Source organism: Chinchilla lanigera, unplaced genomic scaffold (assembly GCF_000276665.1).
Source record: "Chinchilla lanigera isolate Chin_1 unplaced genomic scaffold, ChiLan1.0 scaffold00082, whole genome shotgun sequence".
Lineage (NCBI taxonomy): Eukaryota > Metazoa > Chordata > Mammalia > Rodentia > Chinchillidae > Chinchilla > Chinchilla lanigera.
In genome coordinates this window covers 574541-587279 of record NW_004955483.1, presented here as the reverse complement: position 1 = coordinate 587279, position 12739 = coordinate 574541, and positions in this window count along the sequence as shown.

Here is a 12739-nt window from a genome sequence, read left to right as displayed (position 1 = left end):
TCTAGTGAACTTTATTGAACATGATGCACTGGAAATCACTGGCTCTTTTCACATGATTTCCTGTTGCTGACAGAGCAGTGACTCTCAGCTGCTCCCCAGCACCTTGTACGCAAACAGGATAAAATACAAAAATTAAATTTTCTACTGTATGCTTATCACTTCTTTACTTCAGTACTAGAGATTTAATTTAGGGCCCTGTATCCATTACAGAAGGTATTTGAGACATGGCGCTAGTTTTTTACTTTGTGTTGTATGGAGTTGCTCCATTGTCCATGCTGGCCTTGGTATTGCCATCCTTCTGCCTCAGCATCCCCAGTGGGTGAGATGAACACCACCATGTCTCACTAAAGTTCCATTTAACCAAACACTGTAATGCTGGTTAATAGTACTGATTAAGGAATCCCATTTTAGCCAGGCATGGTGGCACATGCCTGTCATCTCAGCACCCCAGGAAGCTGAGAAAAGCCCAAAAGTTCACTGCAAAGCTGGACATGGTAGCTCACACCTTTAATCCCAGCATTCCAGAGGCTGAGGCAGGATGACTCCTCAGAGTTTGAGGACAGTCCAGCTACATAGTGAGTTCCAGGCAAGCGTGAAATACATGCAGATCCTATCTCAAAAAACCACCCCGCAAAAGTTGCACTGCAGCCTGGGCAGTTTAGTGAGACTGAGTCTCAAAATCTAAAAACAATGTGTTAAAAAGTGTGGGGAATGTACGTAGTCCAGAACACAAGTCCTGAGCTCAATCTTCTGTACAATACAAACATCAACTACACATTGCAATCTTTGTATTCTGCAGTAATCCCTCGCCATCACACTTGGATGACAATATCCATCCATTTTTAAGCCAGACAAGGCCAGACAATTTCCTAATTTTCAAATTTTCCTCAGAAATGACTAGGACCCAGCATATCTGCCCATAACTCTAATCTCAGCTCTTGGGAGTTTGAGGCAGGAGGGCTGGAAAGAGTTTGAAGCCACACTGGGCTACGTAATCAGCTCAGGGTTGGCCTGACCTACCTAGTAAGATGCTGACTCAAAAACCAAAAAAAAGATTGGGTTAAATGACCAGTAGTAACATAAGACATATTTATCTAATTTTTACTGTTTTTCTTCCTTAAGGCCTGTGATCTTTGAATCACTCTCAGAGTAAGCCCAACACATTTTCTTTATTGTCACACTGAGAACACTCTGATTTCACGCGAAGACTTTCTCTGCTGTATATCCCAATTTTCCCACCTTCACTATCCCCTCCTTTCCCACTTTCTTTCTCCTTCCTACAGAGAAAACCCTTTTATCCCTAACCGTATATGTCAGCAGACCTCACATTTAGGGCTTTACCCCTACTGCAGTACTCATTTAATATATGTCCACCTCAATCAGCATTTCAAATCTTAAAATACTGTCTACATGCAGCCCAAAGATTACAGCAGTTATATGAGAGTTTACTGCAGGATTGAAAAGAGCTCCACCACCAAGTCACATCACCACCAGTGTTAAACCTTTCATTAGATTCGCATGGCATTTATAATCACCAATCACGAGTGTGGCAATGTAGGACTTTACGCTCATCACGAAAGAGCATTGGCCTAAGGAGGTAAGTTGTAGGTCGGAGACCCTTTATCACAGACTTTAATGAAACTGATGTCCACCAGGTCTGCTGGTTAGAGGAATGAGAGCAAGGAGGCCGCATACCACAGCTCCCCAGCTCGGCCCTTCCGGGAGCAGGGTTTCCCACGGCTCCCGCTCTCCGTGTAGATGGCTACGCGGCTGGGGGGTGGGGCTGCCTGAAACTGCACTCTGGGCTGGCGGTGTTGTTATAGGCAGCTGAGTTAGAAATATTATAGACAGACAGGGCCAGGCCCTCGAATGAGCCAACAGGCAAGACAAGATATCTTATGAATGGAGACATATTTGCTGTAGGCCAGACTTCAAGACAAAAGACTAAACAAATACAACCACATATCCCCCTAGAGGTAAACATCAGGGATTGATATTCTAAATAGGCAGCAATCACCTTGAAGAGTTACTGACCCAACCCCCTACAGGAAAAGCCCCTGTTCTGTATTCAGGCCCACTTGCTACTTGACTCGCTTCCCGCATTTGATCCCAATTTAATCAATTTTACCTGAACAAGTATACTTGTAATCTTATTGGCAGACCATAGTTTTGTCCACCTCATGCCCACCTTGTAACTTCCCATTTTCCCCCTATCTTGGGCCCACCGCACCTCCTGGTTTTGCTCTATAAGGTCCTTGGGAAGGGCAAGGTCCTTGGCAACCCATTCGGGCCCCCTTCTATCCCTCTCTCGGAAGAAGCTTTCTTTCCCTCAATAAATATATTCTGCTCTTAACTTCCATTGTTCCTAAAATTCATTCTTAGATTTTAGAGAACACGAACTCGTCCCATATATCGTTCAGGTTGGGAGTTTCTTCCCCCTGTACCAGGGTGGCTTTGTGGAGATAGGGTGCCGGGTACCTAAACGCACCAGTCATAGCCAGGGCAGGAGGGACAGAGGGTACACAGTGGAAAGACCAGGAAGAACTCCAGAGCTCGCAAGGCGGCTCCAGCCCGCCATTGCTGCTCCTTCCTATCTCTTCCATCCGGACCTCAGCCCCATCCCATCCGCACCCATCTCGATACACCCATCCCACAGGCTCACCATGGCGTGGCTTACAGGTCTCCCAGGGTCCTTTTCAGACAGTCGGAAGCCAGTAGAATCCCTAAAGCAAAGCAGTCTATCCAGGTTGGCAGTCTCTTAGCAAGATGCTCAGTATCTGGACTTTGGCGCCACGAAAGAGTGCTCCTCCCTCGGCCCACCTGATTGGACAGTTTATGTGGCCCGCCCCGACTGATCTGGTTCTGTTTCCTGGCCCGCACACTGAGCTGACACTGACACCAAAAGCCAATCCTGCCAGTCTGAGTGGAGCTCAAACATAGATTGTAACCCAGCTTCCTAGTGGCTTTGTGCACCCTGGATCTTAAGGCATGGCATAATCCGGCCTTATACCTATTCTCCATACCCAACAAAACGTGTCAATACCCTTTGTTGGGCCACTGAGGGGAACTCCTGCTAGGAAGATCAAGGGATTTGGGCCTTAAGGGGTCATCCTTCATGATAAGTTTTTCTTGTTAGTGTACAAGTTAGATTGTCAATGAGGGAAGCCTGTTGCCAATTGAAAGTTTGTGAAGCAAAGCCAACAGTCGAGGTATCCATTGGCCAAGGCTCCTGCTACACAAATGAGGGCAAAAGAGGGGATCACTGAATAGAATCAGTCCAGGTTCCGTCCGTCCTCAGAGCTGACAGGAGTTATTGGAACTGGCCTAGAAAAAAGACCTTCCTTAAAGTTGCTTGTGTTCCCTCATCTAGCAAGATGTCATTTGTAATGAAGGCCTCCCATACAGTATCTCAAAGGAAGAAAGTCTCTGGAAGCTGGAAGTATTCTGAGACGTAGTAGGAGCTATGGGTAGGTGCTCTTTCCAGGGCCCTTGTATTCCTGAGCCAATTTGAGTTACTGGGTGCCTCTCAAGTTTAACTCCTATCTCTTTGGCTGTCTCACATTATACACAAGAGGACAACCGAGACTAAAATGGGTATAACATGAACTCTGGATGATTTTATCTTATTTTCAAGCAATATACTTTTTTCTTCTACCACCACTATAGCAGCCTCAGGGCCTCAGTGGCCCTTGCCAGGCAAGTGCTTTGCTGCTGAGCTAAATCCCCAGCCTGTCTGTGTATTTTGATTTCTCACTCACTCAAGGCATACCTTCCTGGGTCTGCTCTACTGGCTCATCCCTACCTTGTCATGAGGCACACACGGAGAAAATGTTTGATTAGTGGTGACATCAGCACTAGAGGGGATATAAGTGGGGAGTATCATGGGCCAAGTCCTGCCAAGGGACATAGAGTGGAGAAATCCCAATGGTAGTCTTAGGCAGGCCCCCCCTAGGGTCACCCCTAAAGGGATCCTTCAAACATTAGACATACACATCCTTAAGGACAAAAAAAGTTGGGCAAAAGGGACTTCTGAACAAGTTCCTTTTTCTCTTACAGAAAAGATCTAACTGGAGGATAGTATTAAAGTTAACCATGGGCCAGGAATATAGCTCAGTGGCAATAAGCTCCTGCCTGGCAAGCACAAGGTCCTGAGTTAGATTCTCAGTACAAAGAAAAAGAAAAAGAAAACAAACAAAAAAAAGTTAATGGTGCTCCCTTCAGGTCATTTTTCTTGATTGCTCACGTGGTACTCAGACCAAGCATGGGATGCAGAAGAAAACAAAACAAGGGCTCCCTTTTTGAGACTCTTTGGTTTTGTTTTGTTTTGTTTTTCTCTGGTACCAGGAACTGAACTCACGGCCTTGCGCTTGCCAGACAGGCGCTTTGCCGCTAAGCTAAATCCCCAGCCCCTTTTGAGACTCTTTGGGGTCAATCTCTTTCCAGGGTGAAAGAAGACATTCCAGAGGCAAAAGTGTTTGGATGGCTCCCAACAGTATAGTGAAAGGAAAAGGAGGATTTCACCAGAATTGGAAACCTCCTCTCCTGTGTTCCTCCCCTGGGAAAAGATAACCCGTCCTGCTGAGAGATGGCTATAGTGTTCCAGCCATTCTTACCCGTGGGCTCTAAGACTACCATTGGGATTTCTCCACTCTATATCCCTTGGCAGGACTTGGCCCATGATACCCCCACTTATATCCCCTCTAGTGCTGATGTCACCACTAATCAAACATTCATCTCCTTGCATGCCCACTTCCCTAGGTGTCAGGACAGGACTGTCTGAGCCTCATGAGTCAAAGGAAGCAATATTTTGGATTTCTTTTGGCTAATCTCCCTCAAATCCCACACCTATTATGCCAAGTTCAATCTTGGACTAGTCAGACACAAGTTCCCTTTTCCTAAAAGCCCTCTGTCGGTAAGCACCATCTGACAGAAAGTTGTCAGAGAGAATCTGACAAAGTCCTCCTTTGATCACAATAGTTCCAGATCTCCCAATTCAAGAGTGAGGAAAATATCAGGAAATGACAAAAGAGGTGCAGAAGGAGAGAAATAAATAGCTCTTGACCAGGAAGTTCTGCCTCCCTAACACCCAGTTCCTGGGTAAGGTTAAACAAAATAAGCACTTTCCTGGTGTTTAAGCCAGTATTTGTATCAGGAAAGTAATCAGAATAATCACATTCACATAATCAGATCATAGTTCAATGAAACTAGAAATCAGTGGTAAAAGACACAAAAGAAACTATGCAAACACGTGGAAAATAAATATTACCCTTTTGAGTAATTAACTGGTCACAGCTGAAATCAAAGGAAAAAATACACTGATAATGATAATGCCAGTATGACATACCAGATTCCATAGAAGTCTATAGTGGTGAATTCCCATATGAGAAAAACAGTGCAAGCACAAATTTATGATGAACCTCAGGCTTGAGAAAAAGAAGAAAAATCCAAAATCAAAGCTAGTACAAGGGAGGAAATTCTAAAGATCAGACCACAAAGTAGTGCAATTGAGAATAAGGAAAAATACAGCATTGAAGAGTTGGCTCTTTGAAAGATTATGTAAAATAGACAAACTGCTGACCAACCTTATCAAAACAAGGAAAGAAAAGACCCAAATCCATACAATTAGGAATGAGAATAGCAAATCACAGTACATCCTGCAAAAACCCAGGAAAGCATCAGTACCCACTTTGAGAAACTGTACTCTCAAGAGATGGAAAATACAAAAGAAACTAGAACTTTACGGAAGATCCAACTCAGTATTCCTCAAATGCTTTAAAGAAATCAAATGGGAAGCAATAATCCCAGTTATTCCTTACCACGTGGGCCAAGCCACACTCTGTGTGACTGTTTTGTATTGATGATACTATGCCAACCTCTGATTGTCTTACAGATTTAAAAGCTGCCATGCACAGTCTGAAGGAAGGTCAAAGACAAGGTCCAGGAGACTGGCTTGTCTGTCAAATTCTTGGATGTTATACGGTCGGGTAAGACCAAACCCACGACAGCATACTGTAAGGCTCGGCTCTCACGGCAGGATGGAAAGAACCTCCAAGAGACGGTCTCTCATGCAACAGCAAGGGGTTTTATTTCTATGCCAGCATAGGGTCTGCCTCTCACGCAGGAGAGCGACCCCCGGGAGCTTTTGGGCAGAGTTTATATAGGGTTTGGGGGAATTAGCAAGCTGGGTTACAAAAGCCAATCGCGTTGGTTAAAAGAGCTTGACCTTTTACATGATTGGTTAAAACATGGGGTTGGTTACAGGCCAATCATGAGGCTGGGTTATAGTCCAATCAGGATTGAGTCCTTGGGTGGGGGTCTTCTTGTGGTCATTTCGGGGAAACAGAAATTTAGCAAAGACCTCTTCTGGGAACCTGAAACTTATCTTTTTGCAACCTTTATCCTGAAACCCAGGGGGTGCACGTATGTTGCTCAAGATACCAGATGCTCTGTTAGTGGCCTGTGGTCTGGGGCCTCACAATACCAATTACAGGTGTATGTGGGCTAACTAAATTTTTGGCAGATGTCCCCTGCTGTGTCCTTCATACCAGACAATCAAAAGGAGATGTAAGATGGAAAGACAATGATTTAGTTATTTAAAAGAGGCCCATGTTTTTTTAATTATTTTGGGTACTCCCACTATGGTAAAAGAAGCAGAGATCCATCCCTGGATTCATCACTCCAGAATCAAGAAAATCCATCCTGACAGTTGCTGGAAGACCTACCCTGACAAGTCTGCTCCCTTGAAGACTATCCTGAAGAGAAGATGCACTCAAAGCACTGTCCTCTTCACCTCTGGAGGCTGACCAGTTGATGCATGGCTGAAGATTGGACAACATACACTACAGACATCGACTCTAATAGACTCGTGTACTGTTTCCCAGTTTGGTTTTTAGTTTCTTATTTCGGCATAGCCCTGGTGTTTGCTACATGGTTTTGGGCCATCTTGCCAGAGGATTGGGGAGTTCCAGAAATGGTAGCCTTTTTCTTTTCTATCTTGTTATGATTGCTGGACTAAGTACCCTAAACTGTCTTTCAAAACTGTAAAATGGCTGCCATCCCTGCCCCTTGGACATGTATACAGGGATTATTCCATTTCACCCCTGCTCAGAGGGGAGAATATTAAGAGTTCCAAGCCCACCTGGGGGACACATGAAAATTCCTCAACCACACTAGGCCTTGTGACCTTGTACTTTGATGCCTACCCCCACAAAAGGATTAATGGTTATTATACTAGCTGTGATGACCTGACTTGAGAACGAGCTTATGAGACCAACAACAAGTATATTTGTTGTGGTTGGTCAGAGCCACCTTATACTTGTCTGGATGATTCATGCAATAAATTACACAACTGGTACTGTGACTACTAACAATGTGCTAACATATATTGGCCTAGAGAGAAAAAAAGATACTATCTGGGCTTCAGGCCACCTACTGGTCCTCCAAGTGGATGATACTGGTAAAGACCCTGCAATACTGTTACACATTCAAAAGGTTTTATCCCCATTTCCAAGGTTTTTGCCAACAGTAGGCTCTCACACACCAAGAGCCCTATCTCAACTGCTCCAGATCTATTAAAATTGGTAAATGCGACTCATTCTGCCCTCCAGCAGGTCAATCCTACCTGAGACAAAGACTTCTGGCTCTGTATGCTGCTTACAGCCTTATCCTATCAGGCTTTGGGACTGACTCCACATGCATCCAGTTTCAATGTTACTCAGTCCTTAGCAGTCCAGCTCCAAGTCTCTCCAACCCAAATAATGAAAAACACTACGTGTTCTTGGGATAAAAAGACTCCCAAAATACGTCAACTAACTGTTCCTCTGTAACCTGGCCCAGTGCCTCACTCCAGGAAACTCTTGAAACTTTCTTTATATGCTATGAAGGAGTCTACCTTGTATTTTCTCCCCAGAACATGAGCCTTTATGACTCTGCTTTCCTGGTCCTGGGTCTAAATGTCTACCCTTGTGACTGGAACCCTCTGGTTTATCTCAAGTCCCTCTCCCTCTGTTCCTGCTACCTCAGAGATGTGTGCATCAACTGCATAGCGCACGCTCAACACTGGAGGGTGTGTGCACATCACAGACAGAGGCCGGGAGCTGATTGCTGAGCGCCTAAGAAATCACTGGCATAGACCTTTAAGTCCAAACTCGCATCACAAAGCATGGCCTGGAGCTCATTATGCAGCTGCCTTGCCTCAAGGTACTCAACTGAGACTCTGGCAGATGAGCGACAGTGAAAAGATCAAGTGAGGACATCAGCACTTTGTCCCGCCTCTTCATTCCTTCACCACCATCGTCCCTATTTAATTCACTCATGCACAGATCGTGCAGTGGTTGAAGTGGGACAGTGACCGGAAGCCCAGGCTCCTTTTCTCCTCCTCCAGCGCCCCTCCCCACGACCAGTCCCCTCCCACTGCCTCTGGGTTCCTCTGCCACTTATGTCCTCCTCCCCTCTCCCTTTCCCTGCCGAAGGAAAAATGGACTCACCGCTCACCACCCATTCCTCTTTACATGGGAGGAGTGATTCAGCCACCGACCGCGTCCCCACTGCCTGCTTCTCATTTGGAAACGGAGTGCGGATGATTCGTCCTTTCAACCCCGAGGAACTGAGGAAAATATCTGCCCTCACGTAAGATATTACTTGAATACTGTGATCTGGGTTTTATTTCAAAATGTATAAAAAACAAATCCAACTACAACCTTCTTTTCTCCCTTCTTGCCCTTTGAAACTAATCCGTCTCTTTGCATCACTTCTTTTATAGCACTCTGCTAGTCATGCTCATTTCATTTTTATCTACATCTTTTAAAGAAATTGGAAGTCCTGGTCCTTTTATTTTGCTCAATTAATTTATAGCACAAATATGTGGGAGAAATGAAAGTTGTACTGCTTTTTCATTAGAGATGCAGAGATGTTTGAATCTTGAAGATTATTATTGCATAGGCAAATTATGCCCTATCCTCAACTTCTTCCAAGTTTCCCCACAAAAGTCACAGAGTGAGTCTTCCCATTGAAATTACAGAGCAGAGCTGGCTACGGAAACTGCAGAGCTGTAATGTGAAGCAGAGCAGGTTGAATTTCATGTCTTATCTATATTCTGTTAATAAAATGGGAATTTGTGAATTTTAAAATATTGTTTCTAAATGGAAGGATAGATGACTTCATTTTGGTGGGGTTGAGACTTGTGGCTTTGAAAAATCAGTTTTGAGTAGGATGTATATTTTTGTTGGATTTTGTTTGTTTATATTTTTAGAATCCTCCACACCAACATGTGAGACCATGGAGTTAAACCCAGAGACCTTTATCAATTAACTATACTGTTTGTGAATTTGTATAAATAGTAACAAAGATCCTCTTAAAATGCTTATAATCTTACAGTAAAAGGCTAAGCTGATATTTATATAATACAACAGGAAATATAAAGTATGTTTTTGACCAAAAAAGCACAGAAAAAAGATAACCTCATGGAACATCTTTCCAAAGTTTCCAAAGAGCAGAGCCTGGTTCCAATGAAAACCAATCCACTACTAAAGACACTTACTTACCTGATACATCCACTGCCTTTTCCACATAGCACTGTCCCTTAAGAAACTGACCTGTACATGCCAAAGCACTCAGTCTGCCACAGCTTCCGGCTTTTTGTTGCTTCAGCCAATAGGGAGTACCACTAGGAAAACAAATGATAGGAGGCAAGAGAAGGCCGGCCATTTACTCTCCTTCTCTCCTTAGTTATAGTAAGCTTGCTGTCCACTATTGGTTACATGGCCTGCTGAGTTAACCTCTGATAGTTCTGGTTCTCACCGGGTTCTGGTAGCTTTAGATTATGCCCCTTATATCACTGGATGTTTCTATAGCTTGTTGTTTCTGACTTTGTTGTTTTACACGTGACACATAGGTTCCCTCTATTATGATATATACTTTTGAAACAAATCCAATCAGTCTCTCACTGTAGTTTCGAGTGCAGTATATAATTCATAACTGGACATTTTCCCAATCATAAAAGTATTTATTGTAGAGTTATGAAGAAAAGTGTAGTACTTGGTGTAATTTCAGGCAAGTCACAAGCAAATTGTACATGTTTGAGTTGCATAATGATTGTACTCATGGGGAGTTGGCAAATGTACATATGTGCTTTTGTCATCTTCCTGTCCTATTCTTCCACCCTCTCTCCATCTCTTGAGTCTGTGTTAGTTAACTGATTGTGTCAGTTTAAGTAACAAACACCCAACTGCCCAACTCATCTTAGTTTTGAGTGTGGAAGACCCACCCAAGGGAGGATTGTTGCCAGATTGGTAAAAAGGGGATATGAAGAAGGATTGCTTCTGTTTCTTCAGAGAAGCTCCGGTCTTCCCTTTCACCTTCAACATCATCAGCTTCTAGCACAGACTCTTCAGCCTTCCAGTACAGATTCTTCAGCCTCTAGCACTGATGCTTCAGCTTTCCATTGCAGACCCTTCTGCCTCCTGATACAGAGTCTCATGAGACACTAGGGTGAGCTCCAGACCTTTGAATGCACCCTTGTGCAGACAGACCTTTTGTCCTCTTCCACAGGCAGCTGTTGTAAGTCAACCTTCTAAATTCCTATATATTTGGTGGGATTTTTTTTGGTACAGGGAATTGAATTCACGACCTCGCACTTGCCGGGCAGGCGCTGTGCCCTGCCCCTTAAATTCTTGTATATATTTGTATATCTTACCTTAAATCTGTTCTTTAGTAAGCACTGACTGATACAGAGTCATACCGTAACATTTATAGTTAATTTGCAGAAAAGTAATTACAGGTGTTAGAAATATCAAACGGATATAAAAAAATATAAGGGGAGCAGCACAAAGAAGAGATTTTACTTTTCTCATTTCTGGAGACTGAAAAAGAGTGCAAGATATGAGCGTTGTCTAACTTGGGTTCTGTTAAAATTTACCTTCTGGTAGTTGAATGTTCTCTCTCTGCCTCTGTCTCTCTGTCTCTGCCTCCCTTTCCTCTACTTTCCCTTCCTCTATCCCAGTGGGTACTATAACTACAGGAGAACAGCTATGTGAACAGGTAAAATTCTATTTAAATTTGAAAGTGTCAAGGCTGGGGATATAGCTCAGTGGTATAAGTACTTGCCTGGCAAACACAAGATCATGAGTTCAATCCCCGGTACCACAAAAAAAAATTTTAAAAGAAAAGAAAAAAAGTGTCATATTCTAAGTATTTGGTCAAGGCTTCAACATAAGATAGGGGACAATTATTCCATTCATCACAAAGTCAGAAATAAGCAGGAAAAATATTATCAAACAGGATTTCAAATCATGCTACCCAGATGTGACTCTATCAACTAACAGGTAATAAAGAAGCTTTAACAGAGGACAGAGGTGTAAAAATTTTATAAAGTTGGGAGAAAAAGGGAGTAGGAGGCAATATACTTTCAGAAAGGATCAAAGAGTGAGATATTCACACCACATGTTAAGTCAATGTAATAATCAGCACAAAAGGAATAATTTATCAAAACAAAGAACAACATTGAAAGAACAAAAATTAAGAACAAGATATGTTGGACTTTTTCAAATGCTTTTTCTGCATCTATTGAAATGATCATGTGATTTTTTTCCATGTTTCTGTTTATACGGTATAATACATTTATTGATTAGTGTATATTGAACAATCCCTAGTTTCCTAGCATGAAGCCTAACTTGTCATGGTGTATGAATTTTTCTTTTCGCTGCTGCCTTCTGTTTGCCAGTATTTCGTTGAGAATGCTTGCACCTATGTTCATTAAAGAAAAAGGCCTGTACTTCTCTTTTTGGTTGGACCCCTTTCTGGTTTTGAAATCAGGCTAAGGCTTACTTCCAGAAATTACTTGTGGAATACTTCTTCCCTTTTGATTTCAAAAGAGTTTGAAAGAGTTTGGCATTAGATCTCTAAAGTTCTTGTACCACTCAGTAGTGAATCAGCCAGGACCTGGGCTTTTATCTCTCTCTCTCTTTTTTTTTAATGACTTCCTCAATTACTTTTACTGGTATGAGATTATTGAGAATTTTTATATCTTCTTATTTCAGAATCAATATCTTATAGGGATGTATGAATCTGCCCATTTCTTCTGAATTTTCCATTTTGATAGAATACAGGTTCTATAAATAGTTACCATTCATCTGGATTTCAGTACAGTTCATTGGAGTATCACCTTGTTCATCTCTAGTTCCAAGGACTGAGGCCTTATTTTTTAACTTTGGTAAGATTAGTTAAGGGTTTGTTGTTTCAAAGAATTAGCTCTTCAATTCATTGATTTTTATCATGCTTTTAGTCTGATTTAACTTTTGCTCAGATCTTTGTAATTTTCTTACAAATGATGAAATGTGTATATTGTTTAAATTTGTATTTCTCTAATGACCAGAGATACAGAAATTTTATTTCATTGATTTATTGACGATTTCTACTTCTTCTGAGAAGGATCTACTCATTTGAACTGCCCATTTTTAATTGGATCTTTTATTCTAGAAGGTCCAGTATATTTTCATATTTTGTTTTTACATACTCTACATACTAGTCATTTTTCCAAGATATGCCAAGCAAATATTTTTTCCATTCTGTAGGTTGGTTGTCCCTTTACACTGTTCCTGGTTTCCATTCCTGTGCAGAAGCTATTTAAATTCATATGATTTCATTTCTAGATTCTGTACGTGATATCCTGTGCATATGGGGATGTTTGTCCATGACTATGTCTTCAAGAGTTTTAACTATTTAAGCTTTCAGAAGATTGTTT